Below are 18956 nucleotides of genomic sequence, written 5' to 3' on the forward strand. Positions count from 1 at the left end.
TGTCACCAGCTATTTCTAGAGTTGGGCGGCCATGGTGGCATTGAAAAAAGGGGATAGGGGTTGTGGTGAGAAGTCAGCAGGGATCTTTTCTTCCCATACCTCAAGGCCAAGCATCCCTGATGCGGCATCCTTGAGGAGAGGATGAGGAAGGAGAGGAGAGGAAATAATAGCAGGAGATTGAAATAGAAGCTGAAGAGTTTGGAAGTGGGATTTTAACAGGTGAAATGGAAACTGGCTGCGATTTTAACAGCTCATTCAACTGACCAGGACTAAATCCTTCTTAGTTCTACCCTGGAGAGAATAACAAAGTTCAGAGCAAGCAAGACTGAAAGTAATCTGTAAAGAGTAAAAAAAGCTATCATGCAATGTTGAGCATTGCATGCATAGAAATTAAAATGGGATCATAAACTTACACATGTTACCATATAGTTACAAGTTTGTGGATGTCACTGATTATCACTGGCTGACAAATCTCAGATATATCTGGAAAATAATATATGTTTAAAATTTTATAACTATGCAATCAATATCTGTAGTTTTAAAAAATACTAACAAAACACACTTATTGAACAATCTGAAGACAGTGAAGATAAGTTAGAAAGGAACTGAGGAAAGAAGAGATACTACTTCTGACACTGAATTTCAACATAGAAAAATTACATAATTGCAATAATTTATTACTTTTTAAATAGAAAGGTCTTCAGATTTTGCAATAAAATTGAGTATTCAGTAGTCAGCAGCTGTTGTGTCAATAGGGAGCAGTAGTAACTGGAGCAGACTAATATGTGCATGTTTCTGCCTCTTAACGTCAGGAGGTTTACTGGCTGAGAATAGGTATGACTAATGATTTATAAACATAAATAATATGGGCTTAATTCTTTGGGTCTAGGACTCAGCAAAGATTTTGTTTTGTTCATCAAATAAAAATGAAGTACCATTCAAAGGTATTTTTAGAAAGCATATTTCTTTCATTAAAGTGATTGCAATGACCACAGCATTTTCACACAACGTATGTGTGCTTCTACAGGATTAAAGATTATTTTCTGATGAGCTACTTATTTTTTTCTCTACTTCAAAATACTGTCAAGAAAAGAACTGAAGGAAATTGATACTCTCTCCTTTTTAGTAGATGAGGTGGTAGAGAAGAATAGACACCGGTAGCCATACCAGTATGCTAAAATGGAAACAAATCAAAGGGATTTAAGGTACAGAACAATTAAACTAAACACAGAAAAAGTTATGTATGGCTCTGCAAAGGGACTGAATTTCCTTACAGGCATATATACTTGATGGAATATAGCAGCATTAACTTTAATGCAAAGTTTAATTAGAAACACTACAGACTCATGGATGTCATGGTCCTTTAATCATTAAGTCTAGGTGTTTTCTGGTCATGAAGCACATATTCATATATGTGATGAAGAGTAATTTCTTATGGAAAGATAATGAACAAAAAATTTAAATACTCTTAGGAAAAGAAAGACTTTGACAAAATGCAAAAAATCCTCTCACTTCTTTTTCACAAGAAATTTGAACACTGCATGAGTCTCTAAGATTCAACAGACTTGATCAAAAAGTGTGTCATGTCAGAGAGCTAAAGGTAATAGTAAACGACTACTTAAAATTGTTCAGATCTAAGGTATCCCTGTACTATAACAACCTTAAAACATAAATATACAGATAAACATCTTATAAATATGATACATGGGTTGAAATATGTTCAGACATTTCTTGTTAAATAATTTTGAAAACAAGCCAAAAAAAAAAAAAAAAAAAAAAAAAAAGAGAGAGCAAACAGGACTTTCTCAAAAACCCTGCATTTATTTGAGCCCAAAGAGAAGAGAACATATGAGTCAAACATTTTTCACCTTGTGGCTGGACAGGCTTGCTATCTGTCAGGCAATATGCAAGTTTCAATCAGGGTACTCAAAACTTTCTGAACTAAATAAATCATTGCTGTTCCTTTCTACCTACACTACTAAACTCTTTGAAACTGTGTTGCTTTTAAAGTGTATATTTGCTAACCTGAGATTATTGTAACGAACATTTACTTTATGCTTTACCTCATGAATATAGAACAATGCAAAATACAGAAGTTTATAAATACTTGTGAAGTGCTACAACTAAAAAAGAATCCCATTGTGTACAGTTTGATTGCAACCTACCTATCTTCTTTCAGTATAAAATGAAGCATTTAATGCAGGCTTCTTGGCAGAATCAATTGATTTACTTTTTTATTTAATATTTTTTATTTGCTTTTGAGCATGATATTTCCAAATTCTCACTGCATCCACATAGACCTGGCAAGAAATATTTTTGGCTCAATATAAGTTCTGTTCTTGCACTTTTATCTCTCCTTAGCATAAGTGTCTCAATAAGCCCTACTGCAACCTTCCCTCTTTGCTAGCCCTGGACCCCAGGCACTGACCAGCCCCAGTAATATCACCTGGCCTCTGACTGCAGAATAAATTCCTTAGCCATGACTGTGAGCTGTGAGAGGGTCTGTAAAAAGAAAAGAAAGGAAGAGGTGGGGTTCTTGAGTCAGAATCTTTAGTAGCCTAAGGGTTCAATAGCAGAAATACCAACTTGGGAAGGTATATAATAGTAATGGAAATATAAGGGAATGCTTGAAGTTGGTTAGGAAGCTTTGGGTTGAGTTATCAGCACCACCAGTGTTGGTGGAGATGGGGACAAAGGCACCTCAGCAGAAATGAGAATTTGTCCTCAGAAGCTTCAAGGGGCAACCTTCCCCTCCTGCCTAGCCAGCAAAGACTTTCTACATGTTGTACTGGGGTGCTGAGCACATAGATGGTTATCTAAAAGCTCATAAAATCCTAAGTAATTTTTGTGTGATAATCAACTGAAATTTATATTTGACCTTCAAGTTGCATATATCCTGCTTACAGACTCTGTGCACCAAGATGACCAGACAAAACTGACCTAAAACAAGGGAGGTAACATTATCTTCCTTCCATCTGCTGCGGTTCCCCTTTCACCTTTGAGTTTCCTGTTTTCCTAGACAGCAGCAGTAGGAGCTATTTGACCCCTTTTGCTTACCCCTTTTGTAGTCCCATGGCAGTAACACTAGGGAAATATCAATTGGAAAGTGTTTTTCCACCATGTATCATGGCTTTCTGCTAGGAAAATGGTGGTCCCGACATTAAAACACATTTCAGCTGTTGTATAGAAATGTCATCCTTAACTAGGTAGCTGGTTTCCTGAAGTTGACACAAAACCTTTCTCTGTATAGCAGTTTAAACATAAAATCTAACTCAAATGTTCCAACTGCCATTGTTTCCCTGAAGACTTCGTATTGATTTCAGATCAAGAATGTTAATGCAGCCAAAGTAGCATTGAAATCAGACCTCCATTTTGCTGCTAATAGCTCTGGAAGGAGTGAGAAACAAAGCAAGAACAACGAAATGAGGTTCACTGGTTCAGAAGCTAAACTTAGACTGGTGCACTTAATAGCTTTTTGAAGGAGTGAAGATGCTTTCCTTTTACACACCATTTTTATTTTAAGATTACTTGCAGTTTCTGGGCGAATTTGTGTCATCGAAGGAAGATAAGGATCTGTTGCAGAGGTGGGTCTGATATCTTGCAGAACTTTCAGGACTTCCTGCCTCAATGTTACGAGGTACAGAAAAAGTCACTAGTAAAGAATATAAATCTCACTTGGAGTGAGTGTTGTAATTGGTTGTGGACCAGGACAACCTTTTCTGAAGAGTGGAATTGCCATTCTTCATCAAGTAGTGCCAGGAAATTGATTTGTGGTCATTATAGTGAAGAAGAAAGTGGTGCTGTTGACCTACACTTCCTGCCCTTTCATGTAAGATAATAATAACTTATTGTTTCGTCATTTGTTCTCTGCTGCTTAAAGTTCTGTGCTGGAATCCAAACCTGCTTTCATGTGGCTTCAAGTGGCCAATATTTCTTAAGAAGCGTGGTGATCTGTGGCAGAAGTTCTGGTGGAAAAGACATTTTGCTGCCAGTATACCAAATGTACTGGAGCTATTCAAGTACTTAGTGCCCTTTTCAAGGTTTTCTCATTTCATAAGCCATTTTCCTGGCATCGCAGAATGGCTAAATTCTGGTTTTATAAGGGGAAAGTACTGGATTTTTTTTCCCATCCCCTAATCTGCTCTATCACAAAGGGGTTTTTGCGCATGTAGTTTTGTTCCTCTGTGGGAACACGGCCTAAGCAGATGTTCCTGTACAGTAATGATGCAAAGAAGCAGCATTTATTTAGTTTTTTTTCTGTGGCTGGCTTTCGTTAAGTTGTGCTATCAGCTGTAGAGGCATCAATTTTGGCTTGCAACTTCAGGTAATTGTTGAAAAAAAATGGTGATTATTTATAAGCAATGATTTCCTCAGGAAGTCAAAATTCAGTGTCCTTACTCTGGCTTTTGTACTAGCCTAACAATGCAGATATGTGGATTTACCTGGACTTTTCCTGGCCTAGGATGATGCTGTCTTTATTCAGTTGTGGCTGCAACTGTCTAGCAGTCGGGTAACCAATGTCTAAGGTTGTTGCAGTTCAATTTCAGTTTACACTAATGACAGGCATCTATTCTGTAGGGAATGAACTTGTCGTTTAAACTCAGAACCACGCAGCCTCTCTCTCACTCCCCCCTTTCCTCTCCCTCCCCCCTCACTCCAGGAGGGATAGAGAGAAGAATCAAAAGAATGTAACTCCCACGGGCTGAGATAAGAACAGTCCAGTAACTAAGGTATAACAAAAACCCACTAGTGCTGCCACCAATAATAATAATAAGGGAAATAACAAGGGAAGAGAATACAACTGCTCAACACCCGCCAACCGATACCCAGCCTGACCCTGACAGTGATCTAACCCTTCTGCGTAACTACCCCAAGATCTACATCCCGGGCATGAGGTACTGTGGTATGGAATATCTCTTTGGTCAGTTTGGGCCAAGTGTCCTGTCTCTGCTTCCTCCCGGCTTCACCTCCTCCCCGGCAGAGCATGAGACTCACAAAGTCCTTGGTCAGAGTAAACATTACTGAGCATTAACAAGAAACATCAGTATTATCAGTGTTGTTCCCAGGCTGAAAGTCAAAAACACAGCACTGCACCAGCTACTAAGAAAGAGAAAACTGACTGCTACTGCTGAACCCAGGACAGAACTGTATTTGAATAAAAATAATATAAAATAAAATAAAATAAAATCAATGCAGAAGAGCACAGGCTCAAGATAATTCCAGATCTCTGAGACTGCAAACACAAATCAGTAGCCACTGAAGGAGTGTAACCTTGGGAGTCAGAAAAAGAAAAGAGAGATGTTAAATATAAGATGAACAGAAGAACTGTGTAACTGGGAACCAATAAAAGGAAAGTTCAAGTGAACAGACTCTTCAAAAAAAGAAAAGTATATTTTTCTTAAAAAGAAATTAAACCTAAGAAAAAGGAGGAAAGAAGCATCACTCTCAACATTGTGCACCTTCTGAGAAGAAAAAAAAACTCATAACAAGCATCACCCTCTCCTGGTGAAGACAGGGATTTTGACAACTCATTGTAAGCACCACATCACTTTTTTTGAAGAAGACAGAAACTGTTAAGATTATGACTTAGAGGGATACTGGGAAGTTGAATATAGTACCATGAAAAAGGGATAAATGCTGGAATGGTTTTGTGCAACAAGTTAAACTGCATTATTAGAAGGCTTTTTGTTTTAACTAAGACTTGATTGTCTGAGTGCTAAAGCATGAGTTGGACTAGTAATAAATTCATAGCTTCGTATATACGGTGTGTTCCATTTTGCCCATAAAAGCATTTTGAGAGTAAGAGTATTGTCACTGAGCAAAACAGCAGATAAAGAACCTAATAACACATGGGAATGCGAGAAAAGAAGAACGCTAAAGAAATTTAACATATTAAGTCAGAACTAATTCTTTCTGGTGAAGAGAAAGGAAAATTATTATATTTTAACATGGAGATAAATGGAGATTACTGTTTTGAGTAAATTCCTATAATACTGCAATTATAGAGGCTACATAAAGGAATTCAGAGTTAAACCAAGGAAAATCATGAAAACTCCATCATGATTATTTTTGAGGAAACTGGAAAATAAATTAAATGCTTCTAACTAAGTGCAAACAGAGAAAGAAGCTCAATGGTCGACACAAGCGTGACAAATGAAAGTTAGGACATAATAACTATTACAGAGGCCTGGTTCCTCCCAGAGGAAGAGTCTGCATGATAGAGTTACAGGATGTTCGAAAAGAAAATGTTCAGCAGAGAAAAGCAGAAGAGGAGAGGGAGTGTATCTTTGAACTGTAGGAAAGTTAAAAGCAATCTTGAATGAAAAATAAAAATGATTAGGCAAAATTAGTATGGACCAAATGTCTAAGCACCAAAAAATATAATGTGATAACTTAAAGACCAAATAAGCACAGAACAGAAGACAGAAAAATATCTCAGCTGCTCTAAATAGGTACAGTTGAGTTGCTTTCAGTGGAGCTACACTGATTTGCATCCTCTAAAGATAAGTGAAAGAACAGTCTTGATAAAAAGACAAGATGAAAGATGAAAGCCGTATTCTTAAGCAGGAACTTCAAGAAGAACTATCATAAATGATTCCTGTTAGAGCTGGGTTTTATTAACTTTATCTGATCTTGGATTCACTTAGGCTTTGGAGATCTTAAACGCTAGATACAAATTAAAAGCTCTTTGATTTGTTTTTCCCATAAGAAAAGTTGTAAAAGGAGGAGTGGGAAAGAAATATAGGAAAAAAAATCCAGTAAAAAGGGGGATGACAGCTGGAGAAGGAAGAACAGGGCATTAAGAATTTTGCATAATACCTTAGAAAACCTATTCTTCACTGTTCTGAGCCAGGGTGACATTCCAGCCCTGATCTTTCTGTGACTTTGATCTGCTTTGTGGTGTTTTTTAACCAGATGGGGTATAATTCTCCATGAGTCATAGCTGCGTGAAAAAGTACACTACAAAATTTGTTAATGAACTATTTTGTTAATAGCAACAAAAATGTACATTGTATTCCACTCCCTTAATGGCATTCACAAGTTCAGGCTAAGGTGTAATACTGTCTTTCTTAATAGTTTTATTAAAGGATATGTTGTTAATTCCTATGTAACACATATTTAATTCAAATAAACATAACTGTGATGTAAAAGGTCAAAATAAAGCAAAGAAAACATTCAAAAATAATATATGACTTAGGGGTGTGGGATTGAATAAGTATGAAATATCATACAGACTCAGAGCTCAAATTCCCCATGTGTGTTGGAATTTACATTTGAAATATAATGAATTTCAGATGCTGGTTAAAGTTGCACCTTTGTCCTACTCTTAAACTCAATCCCTGCTGACAAGATAGGTTTCACTGACCTCTGGTGTCTGTACACATTTTTTCTCTGCTATGTAACCTATCTTAGTTCCAAACAAATATTGCCTTGCAATGTTTCAACTTGGTTTTTCTTTCCTTTCCTCAACAGGAATAGTCAAATGTAATAAAAATGCTACATTAATATACTAAATTCTCTGAATTCAGCAGGCTGTATTCAATAACTCTGAATTCATATTTGGTACTTATAGTCTTAGTTATCCTGAGTATAATAATTAATCATTTGACATGAGACAATATGGTGAAAAGAAGGATTTGTAGCAGTTGCTTATATACCCTCACATTTTACTAGAAGAAACAGTTTTTTCATGACAGAAGAGTTTTACAAATTAAAGGGTCACATCTCACCATCTTTATTGCTTTTATTGCTTTTAAATTCTTCTTTAGTCTAGGAAGTCCTTTACAGTATTTGTTGAGATATTTGTAAAATTAGACATAACTCAATGCATAAATGGGTCAGAATGTGGATTTGAAGGGCAAATAGAGACAGAAAGATCTACGGGAGCAAGCTGAAATGCAGCTTGCTTAATTTGCTGAAATTATAGATACATCCTTTGGAAAATGTAACCTCCATTTTCACGTTAGTGATTTAAAGTCCAAATTCCATAACCAATCTAAGCATCAGGGTGCCAACAGCACAATGTGTCACGATGATTCATGCTTATCTTAATAAGAATACGGCACACAAAGGTGATGTATATGTCCTTTCCTACAAGTATGGTACAACTCTCAGCTCGTATTCCTAGCAGATAAAAAAATCTGTTTTTCAGGCTTGTGCCAAAGTAATATCACAGCTAACTGCACAGTCATTTCATTGCTCTGTAATGAACATTATAGCTGCATTTCCAAATGCAAAACTTAAATAAGACCTTGACTCAAGTAGCTCAGGACTTGTGTAGCATAGCTCCTGTCCTATTTCAGTCCTATTTTCCACATAACAGTGGATTTTTCTGGGACTTCTTAATGATAATTTAGGTTTTTTTACAATTGGAAAAGATTTGTTGCTTGCTTAGCCACCCAAATTGCTTTCCATCAGACTACTTAACATGCAGGTGGACTGCTAGACGTTTTTCTTCTGGAATTCCTATAGAAAATATTATTAAATTGCAAAAAAGAAGGGGTATTAATATGAATCAGATGCTGGAAACACCATCAAGCATGATTTGTTTTTCAAATACTTTTCAAATACTTTTCAAATTTTTGAATAAGCAACAAAATATGGAGCTTGTTTGATTTTTCCCCTGCTTTCTATATGGAGCCTCTACATATGGTAGAGGGCACTGTCTAGGAGGACAAGAAACAAAAGTGTGAAAATACAAGGTGGTCTATTTACGCCTCCTAGAGGTATTTCTTTAAGGTATATCATGGCCACCATATCCTGACAACACTGCTTCTTTGTTACAGTCCAACACAGACGGAGAAGAAACTACTAGATACACAAAATCAGCCATCTCAATTGTCAATGGAGAAAGACTGGTGCCTGAAGAGGACAAATCAGAGCAGTGAAGTTAAGTTATACATGACTGATTCTAACAGTCATTCTTGCAGAGGTATATTTCTCTATGTTGACCACAGAGGGAGCCCCCTTTCTTAACCTAGGCATCTGTTAAATGCCTGAAGAAAGATGTAAATAACCCCCTGAAACAACTGTTATTTTATTAATGAATCATGTATAGTTATGGGAGGTAGGTATTTTCTTCTTATTCTCCTTTTTAAAAGGTATGTATACCTTGCAATTAAAATGTGTAGTTATTTCCAGGCCACAAAATACCTTCCAAACTAACTTCCAGTACCTTCTCCAAAAAATTTGTCTGGCAAGCAATAGAAATTTCCAACGTTTTAATACGTACAAGCATAGCAAATTGGCCATATAGAAGGAGTAATTCTCAAAAGGCCTTGTAGTGAGTGGAAAGACCTGCACTAGTATATTTTCTTCACAGGTCTTGAAACATAAAGGAAGTACATACACTGTTTACAGAATGTTATCTCACTCCAATTTATTAAGACTTCCAGTAACTGGTCCAACTTCAACATTTGCTTAGACTGAAAATCGGAATTTAATACTTTGTTCTCCATTTTATTCCTGCATGCTTCTGAGCAATTCCCATTTAACCAGCGCCTGGTAGAAAATTTTGTGTGCACACAAACAAAAGGCTACACTGAAATAGATATGAGACAAAAGTGGCTGAAAAACCGCATGCACGTGGAATGCTCACTAACTCATCCCTGCCATGAAGGGAAATATCTGTTGAAATGTCAGCAGCTTGTAACCCTATTAGGCTGCGATAAACAAACCATTTGAAACACCATCTTGGCTCTCCACTAGGCTCAGGCAGCATCAGCTGTAATTGTAGTTTTCCCTTTTATAAGGTTCCACTTTTACCAGTGTGTGCATATGATGGAGTCAGCATCGTAAGCATGTAATGAAACCCTATTCAGGACACTCTCAGCTTCTTGCCCAACCTATACACGTGTTTTCAGTTGTTCAGCACTTAGCAGTTGATAGTTTGCCACATACTAGAGCAAGACAAGGGAAAAATAAAAGACTTTTCCTCCTACCCGTTGCCCCCAGAATGGAGATTATGTTTATGCCTTTTCTTTCTAAGGGTCTCAGTTAATTTTCAGTCAAATAAGCAGAACTCATTTGTTTTGCAGATTGGTCTTTCATACAAAAAAGAACCTATTATGAACATCACAAGGTATTTTCTGGAAAACACAAATATGTTCCCTTTGGAAAAAGAATATCCTCTGTGCTCTTACTCATTATTTGGTGAAAAGAATGTTCTTACCAACTACAGATGAGACCCCTCTATTGATTTCTTGCATTCCAGAGAACATGAGACATCAGATTCTGCAAGGAAAACTGGAACTGAGCTTCTATGTGCAGTTCAGTCTAGCTAAGACAGAGCACAGACAGGGCTGCTGCTGCTGCCTGTCCCTCCAGTTCCTGATGAATTTCACATAAACAAATTGCACACAGGCTAACTCTTGCTGGAGTGGCCTTATGTCCATATGGTTTTGCAGTTCCTTTTTCTGCTCCTTGTTAGAAACTGGAAACAATATTGTTTTCTTGTTACTGATTTTTTTTTTTCTTTGTCATAATATGCATGAGAACCTTAAGTGTTTAACAGCAAAGGAAGTATCAGGTATATTAGGTTAGATTCTCAGTTGTCTTGACTAAATGTGTCGTGGTTTAAGCCCAGGCCGTAAATCAGAACCACACAGTCCACTTCCCCCCCCACCTTTCTTCCCTCCGCTTCTGGAGGGACAGGGAGGAGAATCAAAAGAATGCAACTCCCACGGGTTGAGATAAGAACAGTTTAATAACTAAGGTATAACACAAATCACTACTGCTACCACCAATAATAATAATGATAAAGGAAATAACAAGGAAGAGAATACAATCGCTCACCAACCGGTACCTCACCACCACCCCGCAGCACTCTAGCCCTTCCGGGAACTCTCAGCTCTATATCCTGGGCATGACGTGCTGTGGTATGGAATACCTGTTTGGCTAGTTTGGGTCAGGTGTCCTGTCCCTGCTTCCTCCCGGCTTCTCCTCCTCCCTGGCAGAGCATGAGACTCACAAAGTCCTTGGTCAGGGTAAACATCGGTGTTATCAGCTTTGTTCCCAGGCTGAAAGTCTAAACTACAGCACTGCAACAGCTACTAAGAAGGAGAAAAACTGACTGCCACTGCTGAACCCAGGACACTATGTAAGCATTTTGATCTTTTAAAGAAATGAACAAATAATAAGACCAGAGCAAAGAAATCCAGGCTTGATCAAGATAAATTGTGATGAAGAACATTTAAGATTTTTATCTTTTCTTCCAGTTTTTCTATTTCTAGGAACTAGGGGTTATTGCCCTTTTTGGTTACCTTGTAGGGGGACATAGTCATCTCACCAAAGTCTAGCCTTTTCCTAGAGAAGATTAATGGGGAAAGACTGGAACAGGAATCCATATGCTAAGTCACTGGTATTAGGATATCACATCGCTGAATAGTGCTTCATTTTGTAGTTGACAAAAATGAATTGTGTGAGAACATCAGGATGGTAGCAATAAATCACTTGATATTATTCTTTAAAAGCTATGGCATTATGTACAACACTACACATTATTCTGAAAGATGTTATGAATTTGGAAGTAAATAAACATAGTTTTTCAAGAAGCTTTTCCGTGTTTCTGTAATAAAATAAAATAAAATGAAACCTAGTAACACGCTATTCTATTTCATTAAGAAATTTTCTTTCTGGTTTTGAATTTGGAAGGAGGTGTAAGAATATCTTTATAAAATATAACATTAATAGTTCTGTTTTAGGAAGCAGACAGAAATTTATTCAAAATAAATGCAACATTTAAACAGTTAAAGGATTACAAAGAAAACAAGCAGTTAATTGAAAAGACTGCATTCCCTTCTACAGCCAAAACATATCACAGGTACATAATGTAGTAATCCATGGGCTTAGTGAACAGTTGAGGATGCTGACTTGAAATAGGGCACAATTAAATATTTTTGCTACAACTCATGAACAGGGAACATACTATATCTTGTGCTTGTGTGTGTTTCCACCAGAACAAGAGACCAGCTTTGGTGCATTAGCCATCCTCCTTGTCTCACTGTAAGCTTTGCATCTTGATGATATACTCAAGGGTAAAGGTGAACAAGTGAAAAACAGTGATTCAAAGCTGAGAACATGAGGTCTTATCAAATTTTCAGCATGTAGCTTGCTGACCAGAAAGTATGCTGGTCTTGTTTGGCATCTGCAGAAACTGATGGGAGTTAATCATCATTTCAAGATAGCTGTCAAACATGAGCCCTCTTCTGCACAGAGGGAGCAGCACTCAGACTGGTGTAAATCGTTAGTCCAAAAAAACCAAGGGGAGAAAGTGAATTTAAGTTGGAATCCCTAGAAGACCATCTGAAAACAAACTTCTTTTAAAAGACACTGTCTGTCTTATTTAGGTATTTCCCATGACAGAGTTTAAGAATCTCAGAGAAATTGGAAATGAATTACTGACAATAAATATTTGTTTATTAAAATTATACAAAGAAAGATGCCTCCTCATTTGTTGAGCTAAACATTTAAATGTATCTGAAATAGAGTATTTGGGGCATTTTTTTTTTTCCTGATAATTTTTAGCAATTGTTGACATCTATCATGATTCTTCCAGTGATTTCCCCTAAAATTCCAGTTAGATGCCAAAAAAAATGGAAGTCTGAGGTCCTGGTTCAAGCCCAAGATGGGAGACTCCTCTTAACAAAAGTCCATCCTAGATTTGGATTATAAACAGAAGTTAAGTATAACCATTCAGGGAACTCATTACAAGTATTTTGTTGTAATCAATGGCAAGGGTTAGAAGGGCAACATCCAGCTTTGGAAGAGTAGACCAGTGCGTCTTACCTATAGGCCAAAAGATACAAATCAGGGCAAGTTACTACTTTTTTGGTTTTGGATAAGATAAAATCTAACTAATCCCTCAACCTGCATGACTTTCTAATAAATATTTTAATCCTTGAAGTCTTTTCAGCTAGTCATGGATGTCACTTCTTTATTAGTAACTCAGAATCATACTTGCTTTAGTCTCAGATATGCCCTTAAAAAAAGAAAGATAAAATGAGGAGTCTAAAAGAACAGAATTAAATTTATTAGGGATGCAATTCTGTATGACAAATGCAAGGTAATAATTTAGGCAAAAATAATCCTAATATAACTGGGGAACAACTAGTTAAGTAGATGCTCTTCTGCATATTTGGCAGCTAGAGTATGTCCCAGTCTGAAAATAACCATGTACTAAGATATTTTGTAGTATAGCTTGCAAGAGGCATAAAATAAACTTCTGCTTAACATACAAAGGGTGAAAGATGAAGGAGAGGAGGAAGCATTTAATAACAATTTTTGAATACTTAAAATTTAGGAAAGACAGATACAACCATATATCCAGGTCAACAGTGGAAAAGATGAAACGCAGCAGGAAAAATCAGTTTAAATACTAGGATAATTTCTTACATAATGAGTAGAAGTACACTTTGGAGAGCTTGATAAATGCGAATGTCTGCAGCTGTGGGGCTCCTACAGAATAATTTAAACAAACTTCTATCAGTACTGGCAAAGGTAAAAATGCTCTGATTGCTATTGAGACATGGGTTGGAAGACCACATATAATCAATTTTCTAGATTCTATGAAGCTATTTATTTATTTTTTATTTATTCTGGCTGGTGCTGAATTCTTGCCTATCATCTTCTCATGTCAGTTTCCAAAGGAAGTAAACACTGACAATTTGAAAAAACACATACAGTTACCCGGATATTATCACCTCACTGAATGCTTAGCAGACTGACTGTTTTGGCCATGTGTGCAACAGGGAAGGTGAAACAAACGGAAAAAAAAGGCAAATTGCCAGGAAGAATGATGGAGAACTGTATTAAAAACATTACTTGCTGGGAATGTTCAAAAGAAATCATAAAGAATAGTGTAATAAATATAAGAAATGAGATTTAAGCCCAAAACAAATATTTAGTTGAAATATCTTAAAACTTTGATAGGTTTTGCACATTCATATTCTTTGGATAAAGCGAAAAAGGAGTAATCTTTCAGGTCAAGGTCTGTCTTAGGTTGGTTACGTTGTGTTAAAACTGATCTTCTGGCTTTATATGATGGCAAATACTTGTGTCTTAACTGGTTATGAGCAACATCACTGGGCATACCAAAAATGTGCATCTTGCTGACCTTTGCTAAATTGGCACTTCTGAGCTTCCAGGGACCTGACTTGCCTCACAAAGGAAAAGGAATGCTGGCAGGACTGTATTAAATTTGAGCCAGCATATACTGTTTCTTTCAAACATACTTAAAAATGCATACGTTCTTTTTGGGAAAGAGGCGTCCAACACTGCTGTTTGTATTCAGTGATAGAAAAGTCAAGCAGCAAAGGAAAAGCTGACCTCCAGTCTGGGTGAGGTACTGCTGCTTTATTTTTCAGTCTTTTTATAGCATCATTTTGTAGAAAGAGACCTTTTTAATCTTTTTTGGTTTTTTTAGCCAAAGACTATTTTTGTAAATTTGTTTCCCCTGATACTCTCAAGATGGCTGCAAGTGTTCTGGAGAGGAAAGGCTTAAGGGTAGCGTTTGTAGAAAAATGACTGTGGCTACTTCCATCCTTCAGGAAAGTAGGACAATCAGAAATGAAGACGAGTCCCAAGTAAAAAGAAAAGAGTTAAACAAAAAAAGTTTCCAGCAGGAGCAAAAAATCTTTCCAGAAATAACTGGAACAGGGAAGAGGTTTGTCTTGGTCATCATGGCTCAACTCAGGTGAGCTTTACATTTTCTGTGACAGGGATAAAATATGTTATATTTCAGATCTTATTTGGACACTGACTATCCAATACTTCCAATTTATTTTAGTTCTTTGGAAGTGCTTTCCAGGTGTTCTGACTTTGTCCAGATGTGCAATTTCATACTTGGTGTATTTCCCTGAAGTGAGACCAGCTAAAGCCACTTTCAAACACTGACAGACTTGTCAAATACAGAGCCTACACACTTACAATATCAGTGTTGCTGAAAGACGATGCATTTTGTCATAAAAGGAGTTTGAGCATGGTATCCACAGGGGTCTTGGTATGATCAGAAATATCTTTGCATGAAACAGATTGAGAATCTTTTACCAGAGATGTCAAAAGGAAAAAATTGTGTGTATTGTCATAAAACTCTATGGTTCCCATGTTACAGAAATCATATTCTGGTGATCTCTCTAAAACAGATGCACTGTTGCAAACATAATAATTCTGTCAGAACCACATGCATTCCTTGGATTCTTAAACCTGGAAATCCTTCCTGTAGGAAAATGCATTCTTTGTGCCAGAGCACAAGACAAGCCGAAAAACAATGCCGACTTGTTCTGAAGCAGATTATTTTCACAAATACCAGGAATGAAATACTTAATAGCCTTAAAAATTTCTATGAACATCTGCACCTTAAGAAATGAATTATTCATTGTACCTGTTTGTTGTAGTTATCTTTTTAAAATGTGAACAAGGAGTGTTACAGTCATAAAAACACTTCAGCAGCATTTTTGTTTTAACAACTATTCATAAATCTTAGGACACATTTAAATCCAATTTCTACATCATAAATAATATGACTCACATATTATTGAAAAGTAATCCTTTCATACAGTGATGCTGTATTTGACTATTTACAGGTGTGGAGAGCAGAGATGTCCTAGGACAGACCAAGAGACACTTGCAGATGGACAGGTGTGAAAGAGCAGGAATTTGGGACTGTCTTTATCCTGGCACTCCTATTCCTACAGTGGTGAAGGATGGCTCTGGCAATTGCCAGCGAACGGCACGCAATAGGAATGAAAGCCCCATTTCCTCTCTCAAAATGGATCCCACTCTAGGTAGGTTTGAAGAATAGAACATGCTGCATAGCTCTGAAGTAACATCTGGCATCACCAACTTCCAGCTCTCTCTTCACAGAGAATGAAGAACTTATGGACTATACTGAATAAGTCCATGAGAACAAAACATCTGGTTTATTAAAATTTCTATGCAGTTCAAGTTGTGATGAACCATATGAGGAAAAGGAAGGCTTTGGATATTGGTATGTAAATGTTTATATCCACATTTCAATGCTTGTCTTTCTTAAGATTTCAACATTCAGACCCAGAATAAGGGAATAAATAACTTCCATGAGTCTGCAACATATCTAAAACCAAAGTGGAAGTACTACACTAGAATTTGTGTTAAAAAATTCTCTAATCTTAAAACTATTCACTTAAAGTCAGGAGGAAAAAAATAAAAAGCTTGATTGCATTTCATTTGAAGGAAAAAATGTAGCAGTAATATACAGACAGAATATTTGGTATTCACCCATCCTTTCTATCACAGGATTTCGATGTTGTTTTCAAAGGTAGTAGTAGACACATTTGATTCTTCAGAGGTACAGCTCAATAAAGACAATATATTATTCAGAAATAATGAAGCTTTTACCAGGAGAGATAAAATTTTCAGTATGTTCCTTAAATTAAGAAATCATGTTGCTTTTTGAAATAATGAAAATTTTTCAATGAGATCCTAAAAATGTTTTGGACTGAACATATTTTATCAGTACTTAATCTGTTCTGCCATGTATTTTGCCATTTCTACATTTTTCAGGAGTCAAAACATTTTATTTCCACATATTCATTCTGAGTAAGAGATTACTGGAAAATAAAAGAAAAGAAGGATTCCCACTGACGTCAGTGGGAACAGGACTTATCACTGTATGCATTCATGGTGTGAGTAATATTAGCATAACTGTCAGATGATCACATTTCCTTTATGCTTCTCTTGAACTTATTGAATCATTAGGGTGAAAGTATCATAGGATAATTCAGGCAGGAAAGGACCCTGGGAAATCTCTAGACCAGCCTACTTAAAGTAGCTTTAGCTCTTAGGTCAAACCAGATTTATTAAGATTTATCCAACTTAGTCTTGAAAACATCTGACAATGTAGACTGGGCAACCTCTCTGGGTAAAAGGGGATGAGTGGAGAAAAGGTGTTGCTTTTTTTTGTTTTGTGTCATTTTGTTTCTCACTGCTCAAATTAGCAATAAACTGAATTATTTTTCCCACAGTCTGCTCTGCCTGTGAGGGTAAGGAATCTTCCTATCTTTATCTTGATGACACAAGTATTTTCATCCAATTTACTCCCCTATTCTGTTGAGGAGGGGTAGTAACTGAGTGGCTGGGTTAGTGTCTGGCTGCAGGCTAAGGCTAACCCACCATACCAACACAGACCCCTTTGACACTTCACTTTTTACTGATCTTCGTACTGAGTGTAACCCATTCACCATCACCCTCTGAGCCTGTTCCAACGGCCAGGTTTTTATCCATCCTAATGTGCTAATTAATTCAATACTATTCTTAAGCTTTTTATTAACAACTATTTATCTTTTGTGGTCTTTTTTTTACTTGATAGTGGACTTTATTTTACATTATATTGAGTAGTTCACAAACAACAAATGCTGCCTGAACGGTATAGGGGTTCATAAACATATGAAAAATTGTCTGGATCATAGATAAGGATTGAGCCAGACACTTATCAAGTCAGAGAAAAAAAATGTTCAACTCTTTTCTGGAAAAAACTGTCTTCTATGGATGAAATGCAGGTAAGGATACACTTTGGGTCTTACAATATCCCATCAGTGCTTTATATTGGGACATTTGTGAGATTTTTATACAGATCAGCATTACTTGCAGTACTTAAGCCAAAACTTTTGTGACAAATACAACATTTTTCAGTAAGAGTTTTCCAAAGTCCAATCCACTTCAGATTTAAGAAGGCTAAATTTTTATATTAAACCCTTGCTTCAAATAAATGGTGAGCTTGGGAAATTTTCTGAACTGTCAGAATTTAAGGGCATGCATAGCAGTGTTTCATGATATGCATATTTCACAAGACACTTGTGTTAACTCTAGGAGATAATGGTTAGGAAAGCAGCCAAGAGGATTTATTGATACATGTATCTTATTTATATCAGCAAAGAACTAAATAACTAAAATCCAGCTCTGTAAGTAGCTGCTTTATAGAACCACATGGCTCAAATAAGGTATCAATCTCTTTATTTTCCATACTCACCATTTGTTACACTCAGATGCTGTGCACACTGATGAACCTTCACTGAAGATTTTTTCTCTTGCATGGTGATACAGCTGCCAGTAATTCCAGGTTAAGCATATTACAGTCTCCTTTGCCCTCCCATCTCCTCTAATTCCTCTCAATCAGCTGTCAGCTTTCATTATGAAGCAAAGATTTATTTATTTAATTTCTCTCATGCTTCACTTGGTTTGAAATAATTTTTCTAATAATTTTATATTCCACCAACTAATATTCCTTGCCTATGGAAAAATTTAGATCCCAGCTAATAGCAAAATACAACTAGTATGGAGTGAATATGTACAATAGATAAATATGATAAAAATGCTGGAGCATTTTTGCTTTTGTAGCATTTGGTTACATTACACGAGCACCTTTAAAATGAAGTGCACTGATTTCTATAGAAAGCTGTATTTGCATCTCAGTTGCAAGGTGCTCAGCTCAGAGCAGAATATTCTGTAGGTTTTGAGGGCATTCAGACACTGTCTTTCAGACAGCTTCTTTGTATTCACAAACTTAATTCAAAGTCAGTGGCCACAAAAGAGCTGAAATCAATCTCTCACACCTGAGAAAATATGCTATAGGAACCGCCCCCCCCAAAAAAACCCAAACCAAACCAAACCAAACCAAAACAAAACAAAAAACCCAAACCAAAAACCAGGGGGCTAGAACATGGCACTGTGGTTAGGATGTAGCAATCTATCATTTTGGTCCTGTGTGACAGCTCAAAGTTAAATGCCAGAGGGATTTAGAGCCCTACTTTTGTACCTCACTTCCCTATCTGCACAATTGGGATGTTAATTGTCTTCTGTATATCTCAGGAGGGTTTTAGCTGTTGAAGGCTGCAGCCTCAAAAGGAAATAGATATGACAGCATTGCTTTGCTTGGTGTCTGGAGGTCTGGAAAAAAGTTCAAAACTAGAAATTGATATCTA

This window comes from Psittacula echo (genome assembly GCF_963264785.1).
Source record: "Psittacula echo genome assembly, chromosome: 4".
Taxonomy (NCBI): domain Eukaryota; kingdom Metazoa; phylum Chordata; class Aves; order Psittaciformes; family Psittacidae; genus Psittacula; species Psittacula echo.